This window comes from Sinocyclocheilus grahami, unplaced genomic scaffold, assembly GCF_001515645.1.
Source record: "Sinocyclocheilus grahami isolate Dianchi unplaced genomic scaffold, SAMN03320097.WGS_v1.1 scaffold48.1, whole genome shotgun sequence".
NCBI lineage: Eukaryota > Metazoa > Chordata > Actinopteri > Cypriniformes > Cyprinidae > Sinocyclocheilus > Sinocyclocheilus grahami.
In genome coordinates this window covers 2,967,402-2,975,135 of record NW_015505227.1, presented here as the reverse complement: position 1 = coordinate 2,975,135, position 7,734 = coordinate 2,967,402, and the positions used below count along the sequence as shown (strand labels likewise).

Sequence of the window (7,734 nt, the reverse complement as noted above, 5' to 3'; positions counted from 1 at the left end):
GATGATACTCAACTATATATCTCAACAAGTTGTTAATTTGAAACTAAATTATCTAAGCTAACAGAGTGTGTTAAAAATGTAAAAGATTGGATGACAAATAATTTTCTCCTATTAAATTCGGATAAGACCGAGATATTACTTATTGGACCAAAAAAACAGTACACAGAATCTCTTGGAGTACAATTTGCAACTAGACGGATGTACGGTTACTTCCTCTACAGTCAAAAATCTGGGTGTTATATTAGATAGCAACTTATCTTTTGAAAATCATATTTCCCGTTTTACAAAAACAGCATTCTTCCATCTTAGAAACTTTCCAAGTTACGAAACATGTTTCCTGTTTCTGATGCAGAAAACTAGTTCATGTATTCATGACCTCTAGACTGGACTATTGTAATGCACTGCTAGGTGGTTGTCCTGCATCCTCAATAAACAAGCTACAGGTAGTCCAAAATGCAGCGGCTAGAGTCCTTACCAGGTCAAGAAAATATGATCATATTACTCAAATTTTACAGTCTCTGCACTGGCTACATATTAACTTCCGCATCAGTTACAAAATATTATTACTTACCTATAAGGCCCTTAATAGGTTAGCTCCTGCGTACCTAACTAGTCTTCTACCACACTACAATCCATCACGCTCCCTAAGGTCGCAAAACTCTGGACTTTGCTTTGAGAATGAAAATAACCCAGTAAAACCAGTTATGCAGTTTGTTTTCAACAAAATAGAACCAGACCTCATCAGACTAAACAGTAAAATCGGCGGAACGGAAATAGAGAGGCATCATGTCAACAGTCATCGGCTGTTCAAGAAATCCACGGAAAACAAACATCGAAGGTCCTGGATCATTTGGCTTGGCTTGGCATCAGTGACATACAGAAAACAGATGATTTCATGACTTACCTGAACATTAGTCCAGATCTGATCTGAGCACTGCTGGTCTCCAGCTACAGCTGTTTGGATGCTGTCTGCAGGTTCTCCAGGCCTGTCAGGTGATTGGGCTTGTGGTCTCTGTGTTCTGAGCATTACAGCTGACAGAGTCGCTTTACGTCAGCCGACGTTCTAATAAACACACGACAACTCTCCATTTCCGCTGCCTGATTGCTCTGCCAGAGCCAATGTAAAAGACTGTCTGTCATAACAGAGAAACCAAAAAATAATTATATAAATAAATGGGGAGAGTTATTGTGATTACATTCAATCCTCACACAATAGCATTTGTTCTAATGTAACACTGGAAAAATAGCTGTTTACCATTCCTGTAGAGTCACTTCCATTAGGACTAATGTCCGGCGGAGTGCTGCAGTTATTTCAGGATAATTATTTTGAATTCCCGTCTGCAGTAAACCCTTGAATTGATTGGTACACCCACTACAGCATATACCTAGCTGTTCAGATGATTCATAATAGTACACAACACTGGAGCGTGTAATGCCGAGCACAGGAGCACAACTCAAGACTTTCGTATATTTTCTGGCTCAGGAGGAAGGACACATATTTATCTATCAGACGGTGATGCTCATCTCCTGTTCTCACAAAGCAGCAGTGGCCTTCATCTTTCAATGAAGAATTTTCAAAACGAAAATTAACAGCTGCTTTCTTGCTTGCTCTCAGGCAGTGGAGGTAATCTAACAGTCAATGTGGAAGTTAACTTAAAAAAAATATATAGAAATAGTTTCTGCAAACGCAGCATTTATTGTCTGCAAAAGTACTTTGAGTCTAAGGATCTTGGGAGTATTTTGTGAGTTATTTTAACTTCCGTCACATCTATTATTGAGACATTACTTAATGTTCTTCATGTGAATAGAAAGAAAATGTTTTATTGTAAATGTTTTTAGATCGCATTAAATACCTAACTTTGGGATGAATTTGGTCAATGATATTTCAGCACCAAAAAACAAACAAACAAACAAACAAAAAACTAAAATTATGAACAATCAATTGAATACAAGTTAGTTATATGAATTAAAATTTCAGTGTTAAGTGTTTAAATGAACATAATTAAGACCATGGCTCCAGAGTTGGGCTGCTGATCAGTTGCTATGAATTATCATTATCGTTGAAGTTTCTCATCGGTTTGTTGGTCTGTGGGTGATTTAATGCACAAGACAAGCTGTCCACAAATTTCTCGCTCAAGCAGAAAATATCCTGTTGCTGAAAGATCTCCATTACTTAAAATCACACTGTTTTTGATGCAAAACTAACTTACTTAAAGGGGTCATATGATGTTGCTAAAAATAACGTTATTTGGGGTATTTGGTGTAATGAAATGTGTTTATGCGGTTTAAGGTTAAAAAACACATTATTTTCAACATACTGTACATTATTGTCTCTCCTCTATGCCCCGCCTTTCTGAAACGCGTCGATTTTTACAAAGCTCATCGGTCTGAAAACTTCTTAGTCCTATTTGAATTTATCCTAACAGGAGCATATTTTATGAGTTTAATATATTGTGAAGCACAGTATAAAAACCTAAATGAGATATTGGAGGGAAAAAAAAAACACTGATCAAAATTAGAGAACACTTTCAGATACATCCCAGTTATTGTTATTAATCTGGATCTTTGTGCTAATTTCTTTAGTTATCTGACAAACACTATTTAACTGTCAGTTTAACTTTACAATTTTCACTGACTTTGCAAGATTGTGAGCTGTTCTAAAGTTGTTCTAGCAACCATAGTGAGAGAAGTTGGTCGTCCTAAATCTGTGATTTCTAGAATATTGCATCTTTACACTGTCACTAACTCATTCAAGTCCCCCAGAAATGCACAAGAGGACAGGATAATGCAGAGAATCTCAATGGAGAGTCGGTTCAAAACTGCAGCTGGAATTGCTCACCAGTTCAGCACTGAACAGGGTAAGGAATCTTTCCATACAGTGTCTCAACGTTTAAGAGAATTTGGAATGAAAGCCCACTCTGCAGTGACCAAACCGCTCATCAGTGGAAAAAATCAAAAGGTTAAACTAACCTTTGCTGAGGAGTATGTTGTGTGGACAGAGGAGAACTGGTCCAAAACTCCTTGGTGACAAAATTAGTGTGAGAGACTAGTGATGGCCTGCGGCCGCAGATGTGCAGAAGTCATTCAAAGCAAGGCCAAGGTAGCCAAAATGGTTTGGCCCGATTATGGCCCAGATCCGGCAGGCCGGAATAAATAACTCGGCCTGGCTGTGGTTGCCAGACTCGGCATGGACATGGGATGAATGACGCCCCAGAATCGGCCCAAATACACTGGCTCGAGTCCGGCTGCCATAACTGCCGGCATTGGGCCACAATCATGCCGACAAGAATTGAAACACTTAGCCAGTACTGGCCCGAGTCTGGGTACTGAAACTAAGCCAACAACACTGGCATTGGGCCACAATCACACCAATGGGAAATGAAACACTTAGCCAGTACTGGCCCAAGTCTGGGTACTGAAACTGAGCCGACATCACCGGCATTGAGCCACAATCACACCAATCAAAATGGTACACTTAGACGGCACTGAAACTGAGCCGACACTGGGTCACAATCATCCCGACAACTAGCCGGTACTAGTCTTGTTCGCTAAATTAAAAACAAATTATATATGTATATATATATATATTTACACTTGTACAGAATTTCTAAAATATGTATATTAAAGACTCCTTCCAGTTTTTATGTAAAACCAGAGCTTTTGTTTTTCCACAAAATGACATTGTTACCTTAAAATCCTTAAGATGGCATCTACTTCCAACTAAAATAAAATATATATTTTACATTGTCCTTGTTAAGCCTGCATGTACTTACGCAGGTCAACTAAATATGTCACCTTTACAAAGATTAAGGGTTTGGCCCTTACATTATTTCTTTTCATTGCATCTCCACCTACTACCCCATGAATTACTCCATAACATCCATATGTGCTCCTTTTCCCCAAGTATAAAAAAGACACAATGAAAATATGAGTGATATTAGAATTTATTTGAAAAAAAAAAAAGCTTCCTCAATAAGCGTACCCTAAAAGAGGGACAGATTGAGAGACAAAAAGTGGAACAGACAATGACACGTATGGTTATTCAGACAATCTCAGACTGATAACATGAATGGTAACTCTGGTAAATGTTAACATTTGGAACATACCTTTGGAAGAATGTGTTTGCATTTGGGCCCACTCTTTTCTTCCCCCATCTCTGTGCAAAGTGAGCAGCAGCCATCTTTTGATGAACTTTTCAATCTCTCCATCTGATGCACTGCCAGTACTTGCATTTCTTTGCACTGACTAAAAAAATAAGAGATCAGCCGCAATACTACAGTCCAGTGGTCAAACTCCATTCCTGGAGGGCCGCAACTCTGCAGAGTTTAGCTCCAACCAGCTCCAACTCACACCTGCTTGGAGGTTTCTAGTAATCCTGAAGACCTTGATTAGCTGGATCAGGTGTGCTTGATTATGGTTGGAGCTAAACTCTAGCAGCTAGAGTCTAGCACGATGTCAGAAAACTCACAATTATAGCTTCATCATAAATAAACATTACTTTGATATTATAATTTGATAAAAGTTTGAGCAATTATCATATGAAATTATCATGAGCTACAAAATATCAACATACATGCCTAAGGAGAAACAGATCAGCATTTGCTATCACATTGGTTGTCATAGTAATGATTCACCATGTCCAAGACTTTAGCAATGGATGTTCCGCCTTTTTTTTTTTCACAATGGCAGTATCATATTGTTGTAGCAAATTAGCTCAAAGGGGAAATGTATATAAATAATTACAGTTAATTATGATTAATTACAATTATTTATATCAGCTGCCAGTAGTTACTGTAGCAGAATTAAATTGCCATCAACCAATCTGTTCGTCCAGCCAGCATTCAGTGTAAGTTAATATCAACTCTAGGAAAGGATATTTCCCTGGCCACAGAAAATACTTTCATACAATATTAATGCATTAGAGCACGTAGTAAGGATCAAAATCGAAAAGGCACATTAATTTGCAAGGCAGAATCAGAAACTCGTGTAATTTGTGCACAAGAGTTTTATTAAATAAACACTAACACAAACTAGTCTAACAAACAAACAAACATACATACAAACAATCACTCATACATGGGAAAGGGCAAACTAGGCTTGATGGATGAAGCCATCAGGAAAAAACAGAGAAGGAAGCTATGAAAAGAGTCAGTTAACCACCTGTATGAAACCATCAGCACCGTTTTAGAACGGGGTCTACAGCTTATACTAAACCTCTGTTCCATTTAATTAAATGTACGATACTTGCATTCCCTTGGTCGTTGAATGAGTGTCCGCATGCAGTCTCGGATGAAAGTCTTGATGGTTTGGAGGTTCTGTGGTGTAGGAGTCGCGATCACCTTCTTCTGGGTTTGAAGAGCAATGAACTCCAAAGATGTTCTGACTCGATGGTGATTGGGAGTTTCTTCCCAGTGGAAAGTTCAAAAGAGCTAAGAGAGACATCAGCTGAGATCCTAGAATCTTTGCTGAATGGAAAGTCAAGGCCGAGGCCTGGTGCAGACTTAAGAGTTGCAGAAGCGTTCTAGCTCACATCCTCATCTTCTCAGAATCTAACAGAACCGCAGACTGACTGTACCTAAAGTGGCGATCAAACAGGCAATAAGTGTCACGAATCCGGTCCATGAACTTTCCATTTCATTGACTCTCGCACTACACACTGTTGCTGTTAAAATAAGAGATGTGGTGCAGGATAATTTGGTGTTGGCAGGGGTTTTAAAAATAGAACCGGAGTTGCGGGATGTCGATGCTGTTTCTCTGATGGATGGAGCAGGGGCTTCGGGTCAACTTCCGATGGCAGATCCGAATCTATTGATGGGTCTAAACACAGAAGATTTGAAATTGGCTATCAGACTTAAAGAGCTTGATTTACAAGTTAAGCGGCAAGAACATGATACACAACTTCTGCGTGTCAGGCAGTGTGAACTCGAGGCTCGCTGTGTTTCGGCTAGGCTGGTGAGTGGATCACAAACCCCATAGCGTCTGTACCCCATGTTTCTCCCAGTGTTCCTCCTGCTGTTTCCCCTGTTCCATATCCCCCAAGTATGGGTGAGGTTGATATCAGTAGGCAGATTCGTTTAGTCCCTCCTTTTAGGGAAGTGGAGATTAATTCGTACTTCAGTGCATTTGAGCGTATAGCTGTCGCTCTACATTGGCCACGAGAGATTTGGTCACTCTTGTTGCAGTGCAGACTGACTGGTAAAGCTCAAGAAATTTGTGCGGCTTTGTCCATCGAGGAGAGTTTAGATTATGATATTTTGAAAGCCTCGGTTCTTAGGGCATACGAGCTTGTTCCCGAGGCTTATCGGCAAAAATTCCGTGGTCATTTTAAAAGCCGCCAGCCAGACTTGGGTTCGCCCGTGAAAAGGGAACTCTTTTTGATAAATGGTGTCAGTCCAGCAAGGTAAATGATTTTGAGCAACTTCGCGAGCTTGTGTTATTGGAGGATTTTAAAGACACGTTATCAGATCGGATTGTCGTACATTTGAATGAGCAAAAAGTAAATACGCTTGCGCAAGCAGCTGTTTCAGCTGATGAATTTGTATTGACTCACAAAAATGCTTTCGTTTCGTCTGTGCGTCGTGAATCTTCCCAATCTGGGGCTGAAAGGAATTGGAAAATTGTAAAAACTACTATACCGAATCAGGGCGAATCACGTGAATGTTTTTATTGCCATGAGGCTGGCCACCTCATTGCTGGTTGTCCAGTTTTGAAAAAGAAAAGTCAGTCCCCGAAACGTCAGGTGCCGAAGGGGGTGGGATTTGTTTGCGTTACGAGTCATCCGGTTGATTTTGATGAGCAAAGAATTGATTCCGGGTATGATCCGTTTGTTTTTGACGGGGTGGGTTTTCTTACAGGACAGGAGAGAGACAAAGTTCCCATGCGCATTCTCCGAGATACTGGGTCAGCCCAATCCTTTGTGCTTGGCAGTATTTTACCGTTTACTAGGGATCCGTACTGTGGTTCCGATGTGCTGGTTCAAGGAATCGAATTAGGAATAGTCAGAGTTCCTTTACATTTTATAAACATTCAATCTGACCTAGTTTCCGGTCTCGTTAAGATCGCTGTTCGTTCACAACTGCCTATTAAAGGAGTTGATTTGATTCTTGGTAATGACCTTGCCGGTGGAAAGGTATTGCCGTTCCTTGAAGTAGTTGAGGATCCGCTTACTGAACCACGAAATGTTGTAGACCTGGTTTCGAACCTAACTTCCGTATTTCCTGTATACGTGATTATGCGAGCGCAATCACGTAAATATAGTGACGTGGTTGAACTTTCAGACAGATTTCTGGCTTCCTCTGACGGCGCTGACGTTTGCCAGGAGCTTTCTGTGGAGCTAGAACCTAAACACCCTGAGTCGCTGTCTATTGTACCTGGTGCTGAAATTGATCTGTCTTCAACTATTGATAGGGTCACTTTAGTGAACGCGCAGAGACATGATAATTCACTGGCTCACTGCAGAGCTACCGTTGTGAAAAAGGAGGACGTGTTTAAACAACCTATTGCTTTATTTTTGGGACGACGGGTTGCTGATGCGGAAAAGAACACCAGCGGTTTCTGAATGTGAAGCTGATGCAGTTTATCAGATAGTCGTGCCCATACAATTTCATTCTCATGTGTTGATGTTAGCTCACGATCACAGTTTTTCGGATCACTTGGGCATTACAAAAACATACCATCACATTTTACGGCTTTTTTTTTGGCCTGGGTTGAGATCCGATGTTGTGAAATATTGCC

General features: G+C 40.3%; 1 long non-coding RNA gene across 1 annotated transcript in view; it reads right to left on the bottom strand.

Annotated features, from left to right (window-relative positions):
• Positions 1 to 7,734, bottom strand: part of LOC107582962 (uncharacterized) — a 19,313-nt gene that overhangs the window by 4,139 nt on the left and 7,440 nt on the right. The gene's annotated exons all lie outside the window — the stretch shown is intronic.